This window comes from Lynx rufus, unplaced genomic scaffold, assembly GCF_022079265.1.
Source record: "Lynx rufus isolate CCGP_SWC_20201006 ecotype Redwood Valley unplaced genomic scaffold, mLynRuf1.p SCAF_10, whole genome shotgun sequence".
In the NCBI taxonomy this organism is placed as follows: domain Eukaryota; kingdom Metazoa; phylum Chordata; class Mammalia; order Carnivora; family Felidae; genus Lynx; species Lynx rufus.
In genome coordinates this window covers 68,046,454-68,067,517 of record NW_025814824.1, presented here as the reverse complement: position 1 = coordinate 68,067,517, position 21,064 = coordinate 68,046,454, and positions in this window count along the sequence as shown.

Here is a 21,064-nt window from a genome sequence, read left to right as displayed (position 1 = left end):
AGCCATCAGCCCAGAGCCTGACGCGGGGCTGGAACTCACGCACCGCGAGATCGTGACCTGGCTGAAGTCCGACGCTTAACCGACTGCGCCACCCAGGCGCCCCTAGGGTCCTCCTTTTCTTAGTGTGATTCTGACCTAGTCATTTCTTTTGTAAATTTTCCTCATCTCTTTTTTTGTAGTTCAGAAGTGTTTTATAATTACTTGCCATGCTGAATTGAGATCTTACTGGTCTTTATCATTTTCTAAATATCCCACTATCAGTCACACTTAAAATGCAGAAAATGACAAAAACCAAATACATGGGAGAAAAGAAACTCTGAATAATGATAATGCATGTGTTGGAGCTCTTGTGAAAATTGTGGTTCCCTTTGTTTTTTAAGGACCTCAATGTATCTCCACTCCTGGTGTAATTTTGGTGTCAACAGTCATGTGTGAAGACTTCTAGAGAGTTTTTTTTTAATTAAAAACATTTTTTTTAGTGTTGGGTGACAAACATACTGTTTATTAGAAATGTTGTAGAAGGAAAGACTGTATATAGTGTGAATAGAATTTAGAACCTTTAAGACCCAGGGCATTGTCTCCTACCTTAGTAAACAGAGCAACACATTATAGTTGTTTTGTTTGTGATAACGAAGGCTCTTAGAATTATATTAGTTTTAAAAATTTTAATGTTTATTTATTTTTGAGAGAGAGGGAGAGAGACAGAGTGTGAGGAAGGGAGAGGCAGAGAATGAGGGAGACACAGAATCCAAAGCAGGATCCAGGCTCTGAGCTGTCAGCACAGAGCCTGACATGGGACTCGAACTCACAAACTGAGATCATGCCCTGAGCCGAAGTCGGGCGCTTAACTGACTGAGCCACCAAGGCACCCTGAATTATACTAATTTTTATGTAAAGAATCTGGAGTCATAAATTGGTTCTATGCTCATCTCAAAGGTGCCCTGAACTTGGTTCCTTAAAATTGTTGACATCAGACTTACCCCCTATCCTTTACCTTGTTTGCATTAATGTGAAATTCTGTATGGGATACTCGATGCAATATAGCTGTTTTAATGGAAAATTAATAATCCAATTTACTTTAGCAATCTAATATTGTTGAATATTTAATTGTTTTCACACTCTGGTTATTTTCTTGGGATAAATTCCTGGAGAGATAATTTCTGGGTTATAGAGTATATATATTTCTAAGGCTTTTGATGCACATTGCTAAATTTTCTAGAAAGTTTTGGTATTTCACATTCTCACTAGCAGTATAGGAATGCTTATTTCTCCATACTTGTACCAACACTGGATATTTTTATTAAGAAATCAAGCTTTGCCAATCTTGCAGATAAAATAGAATCTTATTATTATTTTGACTTTTATCTCTCTATTACAATATGTAGAGGTTTGTTTTCAATATTAGTAGCCAGTGGTAGTTCTTTGCCAAAAGTTTTATTGGGGTGCATACCTTTTACTTATTGATTGTCAAGGATTCTTTACGTAGTAATACTCCTTTTAACCTTGTAAATAGGATTTAAAACATTCTGTCATTTCAGCATGTATTACTGTTTGCTCACTTTTAAGTTACTGAGGAAATTTTTTTGTTATAAAAACTTAGAAAATGATTACTAAAGATAAATAAAATCGGGTTGCATTTTTGGAACTTTAAGCACGAGAGAAAATTGTAGATAGACTTTGGTTATTCATTTTTTTCACTATTTATTCTACTATGCTGTGGGATATCTAAGGGCATAGATTTTAGAAGTAGTATTTTATAAGTAATTGATAATTATTTTTGTAATAATGACCTAGAAGCCAGTGGTGTGCTGGTGAATGTTTAGCAACTGAGTCTCCTTGTAGAATTTACTGCTTTCTCTGTTATAAATACTCCCATCATGGCTGATTTCAACCTGCCAACGTGAAGCTGCATAATAGACTTTTGAGAACTGGTATTGAAGCAGTATAGGATTCTAAGACGCCATCTGAATCATCAGTGGTTAAATTCTGTAGCACATAGTTTTATTGTTAGATATATTCCAAAATTTTTGTATATTAATATATATGATGGTATAGATTTTATATTATGTATTTTTTACATTTAATATATAGAGAATATATGATTAATCAGAAAGCCACATTCACCAAATAAGTCAGCCAAATGAAATTTACCTGTAATTTTTTTCTTTTAAATTAACACATCCTGGGAAATTCTAGGAGTCTTTAAATTAACTGGGAAATAATGAAGTATTTTAATTCAAAGTTATTTTCTAACATACAAATAAGACCCATGGTGGGGGCGGGGGAAAGATCATAAAACTTGGATTAATTCATCTAGAAAAGAAGAGGTCAAGGACTGTATTAATAATTATCTTCAATGCCTGAGTGGTGAGGGTTAAATTAGAATAAAGCCACCACTATCACCACCACACACACACACACACACACACACACACACACACACACACACTTCCCTATTTCTATAAAGTGAGGAAAAAGAGAAAATAGTAACAGGGGAGGGATTTAGCTTAAAGAAAGAAGACTCACCTGGTTGCAAAGATTATTAAGAATGACTTAATTTTGTATTGTCCTTTTCTATATATCTGTTGAAATAATATAATTCTGAGATCATATTGGTGTGATTTCATAATAGATCTAATGAATTTCAGACATTGAACATTTTCAGTACACAGAAGGAGAATGTATTAAGCAAAAGCAACTTAAAACATTGAGCAACATGGAGTTCTTGAAATCCAAAAGTTTAGAATGACGCTGAGCATAGGAATGGTTGCCCTTGTGAGGGGGAGAGCTCAGTGATTCAGGGAGGAAAGCCTCAGGATGGGGGGATAGTGACTGGAAAATTCATTTGGTTGCTTAAAAGATCAGCTTAACTCTGGCTCAAGATTCACATTTCCCACTTGTGTCTTGTCTTCAAAAATAAAAAAGAGGAAACCACCAATGAGAACATGTGGTGTTATAAATCATCCTGACTGTTGTTAGAAAAATGAGTAAGGGTTCTAAACAGTTTCAAAAGGTCCTGACTAGCCTTTTCACTCACCTTGGGAAGAACCATAAAAGTAAGAAAACAAAAGGAATTCTTTTTCTTTCCATACACCAGTCATCAGCAGTGTTCTCTTTGGGCTCCTGGCATCTGGGCCCAGTTGCTGGGTTACAGGCAAATATAATCAAAACAAACACTAAAAGGTACTCTTTTGGCTCTTAACATGTTGGAAAGGTCTTCTGCCTTCCATCCTCTGTGTTCGCCAATTCTGAACACAAAAGTGACTTTCCCGTTTGTTGTTGTCCTTTCCTTTTCTTCCTGCAGGACAACTCCTGATTATAAACTTGTTGTGGAGTAGAAGAAGCCCTTAATTATGAGGCCATTAGACCTTTAGACCTTTTCTCCAGCTTCCTGTTGAACATCACCAGGAATTCTACCTGCTTCCAGGCTCTATCACCCTTCCCTGTCCTCTGAGAACAGGCAGGGGGTACAGGCTCTTCCATAGGAGCACTAACATTCTGCTCCTCACTTTGTCCAGTTACCGAGGATAGCTTGTCAAGGAAACAAACGGTATTTTCCACTCTGGACTACAGTGCCAGATGCAGTGATGGACTTCCTGCTTCTCACCACTTGTGATGTGTTATACTATATTTGAACTTGGACAGGAAAGCTACAAGCACGTTTAGAACTTTGGGAAATAAGATCTATGGCAAAAGTCAACCCGTTAACCAGTTTGTCCAAAGTATTTTATTAAGGTCTATGGGGTGCCAAGCACTTTAATAGAATCAGGGCATTCTAGCATGCTCTGCAGAGGTTAAAGACACTAGGATGATTTGTCCTGAAGAAGAGAACAGTGAGAGGAAGCTGTTGTAAATCCTCCAGTATTTAAAGAGGTGCTGTTCAGAGGGTGAAACCAACTGTACTTCAACTCTGCTAAGGCTAGAACATGAAGAAATATACTTGAAACAAGGACGTTTTGTTTATTTTTAAGGAAGAATTCCCCAAGAGTGTAAATTTCTAAATACCTTGAAGGGTTCCCTAGAAAGATGGCCATATTTCCTTTCTGAACACCTAGACCAAAAAGGCTTACCTCTTATCTGCCTGAAACAGTTTGGTTTTGTATACGTGATCATGAGTAGGTATGTGTTGAACTGAGGAAAAGAGCTGGACTAACCTCGGATATAGGAAACCCATCACTGATCATCGAAAAGCAAATACTCACCATATTTCTGGAAAGGTCAGAAGTAAGTGTTTTTATCCTGGTGTTTTGCAAAGTCTGAGCCAAAGAAGACGAAGTGTCTTTTCCAGGGTCACCCAAAATATGAGTGTTAGAACCAAACATATATTTTGCAAGTATATATTGTGTTTTATTAAAAGTTTGAAACCTCCAGAAAGAATTTTGCCCTAGCGACCTGAAAAATAACATCTTTTCAAAGCAGGCATGTAGTGTGTGAGTTTTTTTTTTTTTTCATTCCTTTTCATCATCATAGCTACTATTCATTGAGCTTCTATTACATCAGGTGTTGGAATCAGGGTTTCATATACATTTTTATCTCTTTTCATGCTTACACCCATTATGTAAGATGGGTATTGTGATTTTAATTTACCAGGTGATGAAACTGAGGCCCAGATAAATTCTGTTACAACTTGTCCAGTTGTAGTCACCAAACTGGTAGGCCATGGGACCAGAATGAAAATCCTGACCTCTCTAAATATTGAAGTTCTTTCTCCGCTACATTGGTCTACCAGGGAAAATATGACTCAGTCATTTTAAATCAAAAGGATTAAACTAATTGTTAATAAAAATATAATTCATACGTATCAACTTGCTGCGATTGCTAAAGCATATATGATTTATGTCAACACACTTCAAAGATGGTTGGAAGCCTTTTTCTGCCTAAGAAAATACAACAGAGTGCTCCAAGTAGGAAACATTTCAATTCCCTTACTCTCCTTCTCTATCTGAAATGATTTTTCTGAGTCATTGTAAAGCTCCAAGATTGATTTCATTGGGGCTGTATTTCATAATGTAACTAGCATCAAATTATGGAAATGTTTTCTAATGGCCTGGATTTTATGTTCAACAATTTTATTCTATTTTACAACCTGAGTAAGGCATGTCTTTTCCTCCTGGCTTCTGGAATATTCTAAATTTCTTTGAGAGACGATTCTTCTATTTGGGCCTCTTCAGCTGGCACCTTCTCCCTCTCTTCTCATGATCAAGTTTACAGGCTCACTGTGTAGTGAGAGGGGGCTGCAGGGTAGAATGGGCAGTGGTAAAAAAAAAGTGCCAGAACTAAATGGGACTTCAGTAAGCCTCCTCAACTTTCATCTACACACTGGAAGTAATGACCCTGTATCTCCCAGTTGTGAGGTTTGTTGTGAGAAGATAAGGGAAAAGATAAACAAGAAAATTTGGTTACATGTATGTGTTGCTGTTTGCATTTGACATGCAGAGCGGGATCTACCTTAGCTCACTCCAAATCCAGATGTTTGTAATAATGAATTGACTTATTATTTGGTTCAACTGCCCTTCACAGTCTGTCTTCTTCCACAGGAAACAGAAACCCTTCAAGGGAGGAGAATACAATACCTTTGTCCCTTTACTTCGAATTTTCTCTCATGGGGACTCCCGCCAAAACACAACTCATTATTTTCTTTATAAAATCTTCTCCTCTTCCCATATTTCTAGCCTTGTTAATGATGTCAGAATACACTCAGCTTCAATCCCATTCTCTTGAATTGGAAATCTCAGAGTTATGCCCTGCCCAACCACCACCCCTCCCAAAGTCCACTCCTTCTCTTTCTGTCATTCTTCCCTTCCCCAACCCAACTGGTCTTCAAATCCAGTGGATCCTATCACAGATATGTTTACTGGATTTATCTTCCACTTGCACCCCCACAACCGCTGTTCTGGGTAAGGCTTGGGTTATTTCTTACTAGGACTGTCGAATTCTTTTCTGTCAGGATAGGGGCAAGCACAACTTCCATCCACAGTCACTACGAATTTGTGTCCAAAGGAAAGTTGTACCAACAGCAGCCCACCAATTTACCATATTTTCCTGTTGGCTTGGGCTTTCGTTCCAAATTCCTATCTTAGGAATTAGGTTTCATGACATGCCAGCTGAAAGGGTTGCTTATGTCTGGGCCAGCTCCTCATCTGCTTCGGGCTCCTTTTTTTTCTGGGCTAACCTTTGTTTTCTTTTGGCTGTGGGTGGAGTAGGTTGGCAGAAGGTGATGACAAGGCCTAAGACTTCTTATCTCACTGGCTACATGGAAATGATTTACAGGAAGGAGGAGCATTCCTAGAAGGAAAGGGAGGCCAAGGGAGCAAGACATCCAAATTATTTCTCAACACGAGATCAAAAGCTGCTTCCCCCCAGCTCTTTCCCCAGAAGGCTCCATCTCCTAGTACTATGGTCCAGCTCTGGGTTCTTCATCTTAACGCATCATTGGAGCTTGGTCCACTCCTCAGGAATGGAGTTGGGGAGAGGTGAGGGAGGCTTGGATTTATCTCAGAGTAGTGTCGCCACATGTGATGCATAAAATTATTTTGGTGGGTTGTGACCAGCATTAAAAAAAATGTAATGGTAAAAGAATGGAAAGGAATAGAACACAACAGAACAGAAAGTATTCGAGTAGATTTCATAAGGTAAGGGTGTCCACTTTTTCATGAAACCTTTGTTTCAGTCTTATGTGGGATAATTGTGTGTGTGTGTGTGTGTGTGTGTGCATACAACTATATTGGGACACAGTATAAATCGTATTTCTAACTGTGTAGATCATGGTCTTAAAAATTTGGAAGCCACTGTTAGGTTAGAGTGTATAGACAACAGTCTCTCTCTGCTTCTGATTTTCCCCCTTGGATTCATCCTCCATAACCCAAACTGCCATTTAAATAGCCTTCCTACAAACCAATGTGATCACACAATTACCCTGTTTAAGGATCTCTGTTACTCCCAGGACTAATTCATTAGCATGACAGTCAAGGTCTTCAGTAATCTGCTTCCAACTACTTTTCCAGTCTCATTTACCACTACCTCCCTTCTTATTGGCCTACTCTATCTTTTTCAAATGTGCCTTTCATATTTGTCTTTTTGTCTTCACTTGTATTGTTCTTTAAACCCAGAATGTCGGGGCGCCTGGGTGGCGCAGTCGGTTAAGCGTCCGACTTCAGCCAGGTCACGATCTCGCGGTCTGTGAGTTCGAGCCCCGCGTCGGGCTCTGGGCTGATGGCTCAGAGCCTGGAGCCTGTTTCCGATTCTGTGTCTCCCTCTCTCTCTGCCCCCCCCCCCCCCCCCGTTCATGCTCTGTCTCTCTCTGTCCCAAAAATAAATAAACGTTGAAAAAAAAAAATTAAAAAAAAAAATAAACCCAGAATGTCATTGCACTCTTCTACATGTCTAAATTCAACTCATCAAAAAATTGTTTTTAAACAAGATTATTTTTCTTCTTAAAACTTTGCAATACTGGAGAGGTTACTGAATATAAAAGAAAATCCCATAATCTAGAAATCGTATTATATCTTTATAATAGTTTTATAATATATATCTTTGTAATAGTATTTATCTCAAAGCACCTATACTTATGTATACATACACATATATTTACACTTTTTTTCACTTAATATATAAGGAAAGATTTCCAATGTCATTAAGTATTCTTCTAAAATACATGTAATGGAGACATTATATTTTACTACTTAGATGTTTTGAACATTTAAAAATTTCAAATATCTTATTTTTATAAATAATGCCTTGATATATATCTTTATTTGTTTCTGATTTTTTTCTCCCTTTGAACAGAATATTAGATTTGTATTTACTGGGTAAAATTATATTAACGTTTTTAAAGGCCTTGATATATATTGTTCAATTGCTCATAAAACCATAACACAAGATCCCTACTTGTGCCAATATGGATATTATCATTTACAAAATGTTTGCCAGTCTGATAGATGAAAATAATTTTGCATTACTTTCATGTGCATTTTTTGGTATTAGTTAAGATTAATCTCTTTTTTTTCATATTTATTGGTCATTATATTGCATTTTGGAGGAAATTGCTTGCCGATGGCCGTTGTCCATTTTTTAATTAGGGAGGTTGTTTTTTCTGTCTTTTTTTTTTCTTATTACAAATTCTGCTTATTCTTCAAAGCTCAGTCTAAAGCACAATTTCTCCGTGAAACTTTCTTCTAGTTTCTTAGTTTGAATCTTTGCTTTCCTGTGGCACATGATTGGTATGTCCGTTTAGTGATCAGTTTACTCTGCCATGTCGGTTGCTATCTTTTCCCACTTAGTGACAAGATTTAGGGGGTAGAAACATTTATTATTATTTTTAAATCTCTCCCCAGTAAAAGGCACAGATCAGATATTCAGTGTATTGTTGGTGTTGTTGGTGCCAAGCTAGAGAGCAGAACCTTCCCTTCTCAATGTTCAATTTGATAGGTTATTCTTCCTGTATGCTTTTAGAATATTCTGAAGCTGCACTCACATATATTTAGGAAGATTCAGTGAGTACAGAATGCATTTTTCTTGGGGTGCTGAGAAGAGGGAGAAAGCACTGCCCTTTCTGAAGTCTGCTTGGCTGTGCTTCCTAGTTCCATTAAAATAATTTCACTAGCATGTGTTTTTGCACTTGGGGTGATGTGAAGTTTCTCTTTTTTCCCTTCTTTTCCTCAACACTGTGGTTGGTGTTCTGCTTTGATGCACTTACAGGCCAATTGAGATCATTTAAATTACTTTTGCAGGGGCACCTGGGTGGCTCAGTCGGTTAAGCGTCTGACTTCAGCTCAGGTCATGATCTCATGGTTCATGAGCTCGAGCCCCATGTTGGACTCTGTGCTGACAGTTCAGTGCCTAGAGCCTGCTTCAGATTCTGTGACTCCCTGTCTCCCTGCCCCTCCCCTGCTCATGCTCTGTCTCTCTCCTTCTCTCAAAATATAAAAAATATATATATTAAATTACTTTTGCAAATTGGTCAGAAGTTAGAATTAAAATATGCAACTGCTGGATCGAACCTCAGAGATCATCTACTCTCACACCTTAGACCCTCTACCAGCTTCTACCCCAGAGACGTTTCCTACGTGAGATGACACTGACCTCTCAAAAAGAATAAAACTCAGCCCCAGCGTCAGGGGACAATTCTCCCTTTCCACGCTACATTTTGAAGGACCGTCCTCTGGGCACCTCTCCTGGAGAAGAGCACCCACTTGACCCATCAGTTAGCCGGTGTCAGCAGCAGGGGCCTCTCGAGAGTTCCCCAGTTTAGCTCCCCCGCCTGCCTCCTTGGTGGTGTTCTCCAGGAGTGGCATAACCTCTACACACCAGTGTTTTCTATCTGCTTCTGGCTGTTCCGCGTTGCTTCCTTTCAACATGTCCCCTGAAGGAATCCAATATGTAATTTGCCTCTTATATGCCACACGGTACTCAGAGCTTTGCACGTAGCACATATTGTACCATTATTTCTTCTAGTTGTTCCCATTTTACATTTGAAGAATTGAGGCTCAACGGCAGTTAAAGTATTAAGGTCGTGTAGCTGGTGAAGTGACTTGAACAAGCCCTTGAGCCCAGGTTTGCCTCACTCAGGCTCATGTTACTTTCACTGCCCCGGGTTTCCATTCAAAGAAAAGCGATTCTGATTCAGAATCCAGATCCAGAAGATCTGGATTACTGAAACCAGATGGGCATCCCTGAGAGGCTGTCTTCCTTTTGATAAAGCAAACATTAAATTGTGGGGATGGGAGGGGGAAGACTTGTTTTTAGATGCATTTATTTTGACCGTTAATTGTAGGTATTCTGCATAAAGTCTGAATTAGTGTTTACAGAGGGGTGATATGAAAAAATTTTTTAAAAATAGGTAATTTAAACTGTTTCTCAAATGAAGGAGAACTATATGCTTATTTTAACGAAGAATATGTGTAGTTTAATGAAGAATTGAGACAGAGGACCCACAACACCAGAAGGCATTCTGCAGAGTAGTTCTAATCACAGACCTTGCAGTTAATCGGAACTGGATTTAAACCCTGGTTTTGCCAAGCACACTTCATCTCTCTCATGAGTACCTAAGTTTACTCATCTGTAAAGATAGTAATAATACCTATCTCTTAGGCACTTAATGAGATAATAGATTCATTCATTCAGCTATTCATTCCTTTGACAAAAGTACTTTTTGAATATTTACAATTTGCATGACACTGGAGATGTAGTCGCGAACAAGACACATACATGGTTCCTGCCCTAAGAGCTTTGACAGTCTGGTGGTTAAATGTAAAATGTTTGTCACAGTGTCAAGCACATGCTAAGTACTAATAAGTGGTAGATGTTACCATTATTATAATATTATTATGACTGTTATTATCATGAGTGTGCATTCCTACAACTTCATGTAATTTTGACATATCTTACATTTGATAATAGGCGTGAGACCCAGGTAACGTTTTCCTGTATTGGCATTTCTAATTAAAGGATAGTGTCGTAAGGTAACAAGCAATTATTGTTAACAAAGGAAGTACTGTATAATCAGAACCTTGCTTCAAGAATGTAGATTTCTCCTCTGCTTCTTACTTGACTGTTACTCTGTCTCTAGCCACATGAAACATTCAGAACAGTGGCTGGCACAACGGATAACTATTAGTTGAAAAAAGAATGTACAAATGAATGAGGGTTGCACGAACTCTAAACACAGCATCTGCCTGGTGCCTACAGAAGAGGATGCTAACTGGTTATAAATTGTACAGTGATAATCTCCTGATAATAAGTGCCCCAAGACTTTTTTTTTTTTTTTGTAAACTCAAGCACCTTGGGGGAAAATCCAAGGTGGGAGACTCAATGCAAGAAAGTTATTTTTAATGTCACTGGACTACACTGGAAGAAAAAAAAGTAAAAAAAAAGGCTGAGTATGCAATAATCATCTCCTGCAAATTAAAGATTCTAATCCAAGGGAGTTAAATGCTGAAATAGTTATTCGGATATTTTTCCAGGCACCCATTTATTTTACACTGAGTGTCTTTAAATGTAACAGTTTGAGTTAGCATTTTGTAATAATTTACTACATTTTGAGATTCATATAGAATTAAATGCCTTATTCAATGGAAATAACTTTTACATGCACTTAGAACATATCCTTGTAAGTGTTTAGTAATGGAAAGAACATGTGGCATAGAATTTTGAAAGGTTTTCTGCCATATCAGATTCACATCCATAAAGATAAATTTGTTTATGTGGGTCAGATTCCATTTCAACAAATACCTGTTTGCAAAAGATAAAAAAAAAGCCCTGGGTAATAACCTGTTCACTTTCCATCAGGAAATCTGTTCATTTAATATTGTATTTATCTACCTCATGCAATATCATAAAAAGTAGTATAACAAAAAAAATATTTTTATTGAATTTGAGATCATGGAATTTGACCCATACGTTATTTAACAGTGATTTAACTGGCATAATTTCTAGACCATCTGGAGAAATCTTCTGTTCTTAATAACCTTTGCAAGAGCACTAGTGGTTATTTGGTTCTGATATTTTTACATTGTAATTCAAACTCATTACCACCATAAGGAAATTAATGTGATCAGTATGAGCATATTTTTACCTTTAAAGACATAATCATAATAATTTTAATAGGTAGGCCAAATAATGTAGATAACGAAGTCTGAAGGAAGTTATAGCTTTCTCTCCCCGCCAGCCTCTTTCCCCCAACACACACTATTATTTTTGATAAACATTGCAAGTTACAAGTATAATACTCATTTACTGAAATATTCAGGGAATTAATATTTGACCCATAAATTCCAAACTACATCAGCTACTGTTTTTTTTTTCTTTCCCTTCTAAAAGAAATATGCTTTCATTCTCTATGTATTGAATGTAAATCAGAGAACCAATGCATCAGGGATGAACATTACCTTTCAAAATCTATCTATACACAAACGCTCATGTATCTTGAGCCATAATTGTATGCATGTGTGCACGATGATTGCACATAGTGTGTAGAAATGTTGTTATGGTGGGTGAGCACTTATGAAAACAGAAATCAGTCAGCACTAGTTTAAGCCAGACATGGTGTGGGTAGGTAATATAAAAGCTGCTTTCTGCAGACCTCCTAAGTTGGCTGTAGCATCCCAATTCTGAGCTAAAACCTTCATTGCTATTCTAGTCAGAGAATTCAAAGATGGAAAACACCTATTAGGTTACTTAGTTTATCCCCCTAGGGCCAGCATGGAAGATTACTCTGATAGCATATTTTATTCCTTCTTCTACTTCTTCGGTATTCGTTCCACCCTCATTCCAAAATGTCTGTGCTGACAGGCTTTTCCCTTGTTTCCTTGGGTAAGTACATTCCCCTGGATTTCCTTACATTTTTTCAACATTTAGATACATTTTCTAGTTTGCAAATAAGGATGTGTGCTTGTGATCAGATCTAGGCAAATGATTTCCATGGTATTAGTCATCTGCTCATGGATTACAGCCTCCAAAGCAAAGTGGGGGCAATAACAACAGGGGCTTTGATGGAGTGTTTGCTTCTATGCATATATACATGTATGTATGCATGTATGTTCCTCGTATGTACCAATTTCTTTCTCAGATCGCTCATCAACTGAAGCTGAAGAAAAGACAAGCAGGTCATCTGAGTTATCTAAAACTCTGCATGCTGAAAGAGCCACAAAATAGGATTGCTCCAAATCTGATTATTGGAGCAAATGGGTATGCAAAGAGACCTTGACTCAGTTCTACTGAAGATATCTGAACCTTGAGAGCATATCTAAATAGCTGGTCCTCCTCAAGCCCAGGAATCCCAACTGGATGCACCAAAGGGAATGGCGAGAAGCTTAAGCTGCGTCGGGAATTTTTCTAAACACTTCATATACTTAAACTCACTCAATCCTCACAGCTTTTGGAATAGGTTCTAAATGGCTCATTTAACTGAGGAAACTGAAGTGCAGGTTCTCTTGCCCTCTGTCATCGGACTGGCTGGGAGTGGAGCTAGATAGGACTCCAGGAGTTTGGTTTCGGAGTCCACGTCCATAACATCTACGCTGACTACAGTGAGTGAAGATAATGGATGAGCATGTACTTTGGGCTCAGATGCACTTTGTGTTGAATATTGACTCTATCACAACTTTTGTGACTTTGTACAAGTTAGCAGTCCTCACTGAGTCTCAGTTCCTTTATCTGGAGATTGGGATTAACAATAATCTTCTTTTAAAATTTTACGAGGATTAAGTAAGAAAATGCATGTCCAGCCCTTGGTACGGTTTCTGGCATATGACTGCCATGAAACAAAGGTTTGTGTCCTTCATTTGAAGCTCTCCTTAATGTCCCGAAGGAAGGCTGGCCATCTTAATCTTCTTCTCAGTCACTCATTGACCATTCTAAAATTAAATTCTTCTCTAAGTGAGTGGTCTTTGTTCTCCACATAAAGGCATAGATCTGCGCTCATGGGTGTTAGAGATTTTGTGGTAGGAAGGAATGTCCTTGTGGAATCAAACTGAGACACAATCTAACCCATGCCTTCATTTCATGGCATGTTTAGTTGGTAGTTCATGGCATGTTTAGTTTGGAGAGAGCCCCCAATTTAAAAATATATTTTGTCCCAAAAGTTTGTTGCAATTTGGAACTTGAAGCATGTTTTCTCATAAAAGTTGTGTTATATATTATAAGTGATAGTTAGGTCATTAGGTTAGTTCAAACAATTTTTTTTTTAACCCAGAAGACATCTAAGCCGTAACAGTAGCTGCTACCAAAAACAGTAGTTGATCTGCTCGTCCTAAGTAAATTCTCCTCCTAGCTTACCCTATCCCACTCAAAGCCCTGGAGGAGTGAGAAATGGGTACTACAAGTTCTATTGGCCTCTGATAATTAGAGGAAGTTTAGAGAATTTATAAATCTACCCACTGACCAGTAGAGAAATTTTAGAGAAATTATAAACTGAACAGCTGGCCATTGGTCAGTGCCATGCTCTCCTTAGAATTTGAAATGAGTCACAAAAGCTGTAGGCTACATTGGACATGGAGACGCTACGGTCATGGAGTTATGCTGTGGTCATGTTTTAGATGGGGCAAGAATGATCAGGCTGGTATGCAAAAAGAGGAGAATAGAGTGGATGCAAAGCAGAGAAAGAAACCATGTGGCTCAGGGTGAAATGGAGTGAGTAGGAGCATGATGACCTTCTAGATCATGTGAGGCCTGGTTGTTCTATTACACAGTTTGATCTTATAGGATCCTCCTGTATTATTTCAACACATCCTTCTTTATTAAACTAGTTTGAATGGGTTTCTCTTATAAAAAACAAAATGATTCCTGACAAAGCTAAATTTCTCAGATCAGAGCCCTTCTGAACTCTTCTTTTTGCCTGTGTAGATGGCTGTCTAGATAAGGTTTCTGATATCTGGATCTGGTAATATTAAGGGAGGGCCTGGGTTGGGAGAAGAGAGCAAATGGGAACCCTGGTGTTGACAATAGTCTATTTTTGTTAACTCTCAATCCAGAAAGCATTGCTGTCATCGCCTTAAGGTCTTCCCTTCCAGACACAATCCATTGCTCTATGGATTCACATTGTTCCTATCTTAAATGCCCTTTTGTTCCCTTCTACTTATACAAAGCTTATTCCACCTTCATTGTAACTCAAGATGAGTCATGGAAAGTTATAGCATTTTATGGCAGGAAGAAGACAAAGCCATCTAGTTCAAAGGCTCAAAGAGGTTGCCCAAGGTCACTCAACTGGAAAATAGTGCTGCCAGGACTTGAACTTAGGTTCTGACTTCAGTATGTTTTTTGCTAGACAACTCTGTCTGTAGCCCACAGGGTCCTATCCTCTTCTAGTGTATCAGAGTGGACTCCTCACCGGGCAGTATTTAATTATGTATTCACCTGACTTACATACTTGGCTCTTTTGCTATTCATGTTTATCTTAACACTCTACAAGCTTGTTGACAGCAGAAAAAGCAAACTCTCTTTTAATTTGTAGTTTTTCCTAGCATGTCACACAAAGCTTAATATATATAAGTGATCAATATATTTCTACGTATTTCTTAAATGATTGAAAACGTAACGTAGAGATGAATGAAGAACCTCAGAGGTTTCCAAAGCTGACATTTACAAAAGATGAACATTCCCAACACAGACAAGTCCCTGAAAACAGTTTGATTTTATAATCACTGTTGAGAGGGGAATTTTAGCTGCGAAGTATATAGATTGGACCCTTTACTCATTATGAATGGGAGCCAGATTCTGAGGTTGGATGCTTTATTAACTGCAGGTGATGCTTAGTGGTGGCACAAGCACAGAGATGGGACATATGTAGCAGTTATTTCCATTCAAGTGTGATAGGAGGTATGGTATTTACAGATGGGATAGACAAGATGATTCATGGATTAACTTGTTGATTTCAAGTTGTGCTCATGTGCTTTTCAGAACATCATCTTGGATGGTCTTCTTCTAAGATTTTATCCTTTATAGAGGAGGTGAATGAGAGAGCAAGTTAGCCTTCTCTCTTTTCTGATCCTAAGAATGTCCTCCTGGTTGCTGACTTCCCTACTAACTACTATCTTAGTCCTGATAACCAACTTCATGGTCCTCAATTTCATTGGTCACAGTCGTATCTTAACACATTCTGACTGTGTATGTTTTGGGAAAATAGACAAAACATTAAGATGAGGTCATAGGGAATAGCAAGTACTAGTTATGCCCTTTGGGTCTTAAAATTCATGAAATGAGTCCATCCTTCCTAGGATAAAGCTGTGACATTTTACCAGGACATGTCTCAAAGTGACATCCATATACTTTGGTATATCTAACTGAGATTCCTGGGTTTGAGAAAGACCAGCAACTTAAATGTGCTCTCAATATTCAGATATCTTCAGTTGAACTAGGTCAAGGTCTCCTTGCTATACTCTATTTGCTCCAATAGTGAGGCTTAGAGAAATCCTAGCAATCCTATTTTGTGGCTTGTTCAGCATGAAGTGTTTTGCATAATTCACATTGTCTGCTTGTCTACTCTTCCACCTCTGTGGATGAGCAATCTGAGAAAAAAATTGGTGGCTCACGAGGCATATACGTGCATGCATGCATACATACATAGAAACAAAAAAAATGAATCAAAATACTAATAGATGATTGAATTAAAGTGGGCTTTTATCTCTCAAATTTTATAAAATGAATATGTTACTTTATAATCAAGAAATTGATAATATAATATTGGTATATAAAATAAGGAACAATTTTGAAATTTAGAAAAATATCACTGATTGTATCTTAAATGTACTCACAATGTTCCTAGTTTTTGTTTTTAAATTAGAAAGCACAATTTTGGAGAATATAAACCAGAAAGAATTTAAAAATGTATTATGTTTCCGAATTCTTTGATTTACTGAGTAATTGTCCTATGTTCATTGACATCAATGTAAATATGCATATTAATTTCACACGACCTTTAGTTTATGAGATGCTCAAGGGGGGGAAGCTATTGCTCTGAATGAAAGAACATTTTACTTAAAGTCTAAGGTGAATATTTGCTGCATGATTATCAACAAGACATATCCAACCTTTCTGAAATTTGATTTCTTCATCAATATAGTGAAAATAATAAAGAGTCATTATAAATGGCAACTTAGCTAATATATATAAAATGTTTTTTTAAAGTGTGGGGTGTTTTATATGTTTAGAAATAATAGTTATTATTTCTGTCATAAAGTCCATAGATATCCTTACAAAACTCTCTTCTCCTCATTGTTGGACATGGACTGACTGAGACCCCCTTTAGTACAAGCCATACACAGCTTCTCTGGTCCACTCTTTCTTCTGTGACTACAGCCAGAAATGGCATGCTATCATGGATAGTCAACAGAATTTGACTACAGAATCAAGTTGTTGGTTTTGTTTGTGTGTTTGTTTGTTTTTAAAAGGAAAGTATTTGCCAAATTCTTAGTTTATTGTTTGGAACATGGTAATAGAGTAGCTCTTCTTATCAACCAGCTACTAATTCAGACCTAAAATGTCCACCTCCTATTTCAAATTTGTAACAATATTTGTTGCACCTTTCTCTTCCTTTTCTTGAAAATCACTTTTTGCCTAAATCCGTCTTCTCACTTCTGGTCAAGATTTGTAGGTCTGTGACTCACACACAGTGGCCCTAACAGTATCTTTTTTTTTTTTTTTTTTTTAATTTTTTTTTTCAACGTTTATTTATTTTTGGGACAGAGAGAGACAGAGCATGAACGGGGGAGGGGCAGAGAGAGAGGGAGACACAGAATCGGAAACAGGCTCCAGGCTCTGAGCCATCAGCCCAGAGCCCGACGCGGGGCTCGAACTCACAGACCGCAAGATCGTGACCTGGCTGAAGTCGGACGCTTAACCGACTGCGCCACCCAGGCGCCCCCCTAACAGTATCTTAATATCTTAATGCATTGATGTCTCTTTGCTTGCCTGCCAGTGATTTTCAGGTATTGTAGTCTGGAAACAATTCTTCAACCTGAGAAGTATGGATTGTGTGTGTGTGTGTGTGTGTGTGTGTGTGTGTGTGTTCTTGAGAAAAAAAAGGAAGCAATTCCCAGGACCAAGAGTCAGCTCCTGAGGTAGGTGTTTTTATTTAAGATTTGGCTGAAGGAAAGGGCTACTACCCTTTCTCTTCCACTCACCAGCTCAGTAACCTTGTGTGGACTACCCTCTCTTGTGGTCTCTGTTGTGTCTTCTGCAAAATAAAGATGATATGATCAAGGAGATAATGGTTTAGAAAGGCTTCCTAAACAGTTTAGCTCTATGAAGATACTAGTTATTTTTCCTCCACTGGATAGCTTTTTTATGTAACATGTAAACATAATAGTCAGATGGGCATAGCCTACTCAAGGGGAAGGTATAACACAAACAATGCAAATGACTTGATCTGGGAGCAGCTTCCTATGTTTAAAGAAAAAAGAAAGCATGTTTCTTCTTGTTCTTCTGCAGGAACTTCTCCACCCTTGATGTTTTTAATGACCTTAGTAGAGTCTCCCAGTGTTCGGAAAATGATTGAACACGAACAAGGAGGATTGGTTTGTTTGGTCTATGTTTGGTCACATGGTTTATGGAGGGAGTTCTCCATTTCACCAATGAGAAGCAAAGTCATCTGCTTTTCTGTGGATTGATGGACAAAGTGCTACAAACATCTACACATTTGGTAAATCAATGAAATGTATGTAAAGATGAGTGTTATTTTCTATACTGTTCTTTTCTGGGGTTCACCACTGAACCAGTCAGAGCTGTCTTTCATATAATGAGAACTATCATAGCTTGGAAAGTAGCATCAGACAAAGTGTCTTTTAGGAATATTCTTTGGCCTAATCTAAAACCAAAACAGACACTGCACATGGCTTTATTTATGATCCTGGAAGTTGAACATGGAAGGAGTTCTTAGTTCAACATTCATCCAGATTGTAGAAACTGGTTGATATTTCCTGACAAGGCCTCTTGCCAATCTAACCTCTCCTAGCTAAGCTATTTTAACTTTGGTCTTAGGCTGATATATCTCCTAGCAACACATCTTCTCCTAAATAAAAACAGATCTCCCAGATGGTCTGGTTTGCTCTTTCCTTCTATTGACCAACTTTGTTACCCATCCTCATCACTTTCTCAATTTTAGTCATTATTTTTTTTTAATTCTCTTTCTTCAACCACCTTATTTTATTGTTTTCTCTTCACCCACCTAAGGTGAAGATCTAGGTTAGCATTGCAGTGTGGGAGCCATTAGCCACATGTGCTTAATCTTAATTTACATTAATTAGAATTAATGAAAATAAAAAATTCAGTTCCTCTTCAGTCGCACTAGCCACACTTCAAGTGCTTAATATCCAGTGGTCACCATATTGATTGGACAGTCCAGAGACAGAAGAATTCCATCATCACTAAAAGTCCTACAGACAGTGCTGATCTAGGTATTCAATTTTCTGCTTCCTTAAGGGCTTCCCCAACTACTTTCAGCTAATTTGTACCTACCTTTATCTTTATTCCTATAAAAAGTCAAAGATAGTTGTTTGAAACAACAGAACTGTCTTAATAAATTATTTATCTGGAGCACACGTTCTTTCCTTTGGGCATAGCCATTTCATAGTTTCTATAATCTTTTCGGCAGATCAAATTGAAGAATAGAGAATTGTTCTAGTCTTTAAGACCTTCAATCTCAAAAATGGAATTTCATACAAGCTGTGAAAACATGTAACTTCGCATACTTTGAGGCAGCCATCAACACAATTTGACAGTAATAGTTAAGTGGAGACTTAGTCACTGAAAGGGGATGGCCACTTTCTTCATACCTGTTAGGATGGCTTTTACCAAAAAAACCAAAATGTAACAAATGTTGGTGAGAATGCGAAGAACAGGGGACCCTTGTATACTGTTAGTGAGAAAGTAAATTGGTGCAGCCACTACAGAAAACAGTATGTGGGTTCCTTAAAAAACTACAAGTAGAATAGTCATATGCTCTAGCAATCTCATGTCTGATTATATATCAAAGGACTTGAAATCAGGATCTCAGACATATCTGCACTTCCATGTTCACTTCCATGTGTGGCACTATTCACAGTAGCCAAGACATGAAAGCACCCTAAAGGCCCAATGATGGATGAATGAATTTTTAAAAATGTTGCATATACATACACACACACACACACACACACACATATATATATATATATATATATATATATATATATATATATTAAACACAGTGGAATATTTTCAGCCTTAAAGAAGACAGAAATCCTGCCATTTCCAATAACACAATGAACTTGTAGGATATTATGCTAAGTGAAATAAGCCAGACACAGGAGGACAAATACTACAGGATACCAATTACATGATAATGTCAAATCATCAAATCATAGAAGCAGAGAGTGGCATATGGTTGTCCAGGGCTGAAGGGAGGGAAAAATGAGGAGTTATGAGTTAAAGGGTATAAGGTGTTGGTTATACAAGATGACTAAGCTTTGAGATCTATTACCATACACTGTAACATAAGGAATACTGTATTGTACGCTAAAATTTTGCCAGAAGGGTAAATCTTATGTTAACTGTTCTTATAAAAAGTAATAATGAGAAGGAGGAGAGGAAGAGGTAGAGGAGGAGGAGGAGAAGAAAAAGGAGGAGAAAACATGGAGATGACGAGTAGGTTTATGGATTAGATTGTGGTGATGAATCGATTGGCAGGTGTATACGTATGTCCAAAATCATCAGGCTATATACATTAATTATGTACAGCTTTTTGTATGTAAAAAATTTTTAAATAAAAAAGGAGGTTGATCTCAGTGGAGTTATCTGTATAGTATAGCCCAGACCTAACTTTCAAATTGTCTTTCTCTAACTTCTTGCCTTTTAGCCCCTGCCAGGTCTGATCCTGACTTATTACTGAAATTGATTCTTGCCCTTGGCTTTTTGTCAACCCTTTGATTAGGGTTGTCATCTTTTTCACTAGAGTCAAATCCTAATCTCATCCCATTCTCTGTTTCATTTCCAGGCTAATCTTGCTACGTTTGGTGACTCATCTGCATTGTTGCCAATATACAATCTCCCCCTGCACCCACATTTTGCTTTGTCCACCAGAATTTGAAGACACACTTGGAGTTGGGGATACTGTCTCTTCCTCCATTAGCAAGCATGAGATTTGCCTTCTAAGACATTTGCCGGGTACTCAGCTTGGGGAGACAAAAAAGAATAAGAACTTTTTTACCTTCCAGGAGTTTACAAACTTGTTGGGGATATAAGAGACAGTTATGAAATAAGACCAGATGATTTTCAAAGAGCTCAATGAGTGGTGTAGACACAAGAACTGTTAGAATTAAGAGAAAGGTCTGTATTATTTCATTAAAGAGGTAGAAACTGGCTATCTGGAAAAGTTTGGGAAGGTTTTGGACTAGCCAGAGGAGGGCATCGCAGCTAGTGGACTGGAACAGATGACATGGGACAAAAACCACATTATTTGCTTTCCTTCATTTTCTACTGACAGTCACATCCAGATCTGGGCCCTGGATATCACCATTCTGTTGCTTTTTCATATATGGTTTTGTTTGACTGCCTATGGTAGTAACTACCACAGGGAGCTTAAAATTCATTTACT